Source organism: Sinocyclocheilus grahami, unplaced genomic scaffold (genome assembly GCF_001515645.1).
Source record: "Sinocyclocheilus grahami isolate Dianchi unplaced genomic scaffold, SAMN03320097.WGS_v1.1 scaffold5073.1, whole genome shotgun sequence".
In the NCBI taxonomy this organism is placed as follows: Eukaryota; Metazoa; Chordata; class Actinopteri; order Cypriniformes; family Cyprinidae; genus Sinocyclocheilus; species Sinocyclocheilus grahami.
In genome coordinates, this window is record NW_015509860.1 from 1 (window position 1) to 1368 (window position 1368).

Consider the following 1368-nt stretch of genomic DNA (forward strand, 5'->3'; position numbering starts at 1 on the left):
GTTTTTTCATCTCATGAGCGTCCCAGTGCTGTTAGACAGTTATTGATGAAGATAGCAGGAGTCATGCATGGTGGAGCGGTTGCTGGAGCTGTAATGCATCACTTTGTAGGAGAAAATCTGCTTCTTTCTGTGTTATCTGGAGCTGCTGGAGCTTTCATATCAATACAGTGGAGTTCTTAATTTTATTTATTATTTTAAATTTTTGTTACCAAAATGTTTGATATAAATATTATGGGATCAAAAAGTAATATTATACAATTATGCCACTGGTGTGTTACCAATAGTATCCTCTTTAGTTTAAGAGCTCAGTGTGTCATTGTGATTCATTGTGTGGCTTAATTATAATGTAATATAAATTAAAATAAGTGAAACTTCAATTAATAAAATCTGTAAGCTTTTATCTTGACTGCCTTGTTTACTTCTCCGTAAGTTTGGTGTTTAAAACATTTATATTAATTTCATACAATCCAGTTGGAAATGTGCACATTTAACATTGCCAATTCATGATTTAATTTATGGAAGTTATGTTTAAAAGGTAAACATTTAAACAAATGCCTTGTATATTCACTGTAAATATCAAATGTTTGGGTTCAACATAAATTAAAACTTTGTAAAAAATAAAACAATTCTTTATATTAGGTATAATTTGTGTGTGTAGGTACACGTTATCAAGGTTAATAAAACATTAATGTTACAAAGATTAACTAGAAAGTAAACACTGAATATTTGATCACCTTACCTGTGCTGTCAAATGTTTTCCATAGTGAACAACATTTACACAAATGAAGTATTTATTTGTAATAAAAAGTGTTATACATAGCCAGAAATTATTTTCATTTTAATTTTCTGAACAGTTACGCTAGACAACAAAAATAATAAAATGGAAGTTAAAAATAAGACAAATTACCCATAAATCAATCATCCGAAACATACTGCACACAATTTGAATACATTTTAAGCTGGTTTAAGATCTCAGATTTACATTTATTAATTTAGTTAAGAATTTACAATTTATATTCAAAGTGACTTACAAATCAGGAGCGTTACATGCAATTTGTTGTTAAACACAATATTCATAGTACAAAGTAAACTGTGTGGTTAGTAAATGCTACTCAATATCAACCACAGCAGCATAGGTTGCATCCAAATGTGCACAAACATGAAGTTGGTCAGCTTATTCCAATTTCTTGCCATCATTGAGCAAAGAATTTGATTATACCAGGGCCTTTAGAGAAAGTGAGAAAGAATATATATATATATTCCTCAGATTTCCTTGTATTCTGAAACTAGATTCTGGTAATTTTTCTAGTTAAAATATTTCTGTCTTATATTTTGTGTATATATATTGTGTACATTTTCCACAGTGCA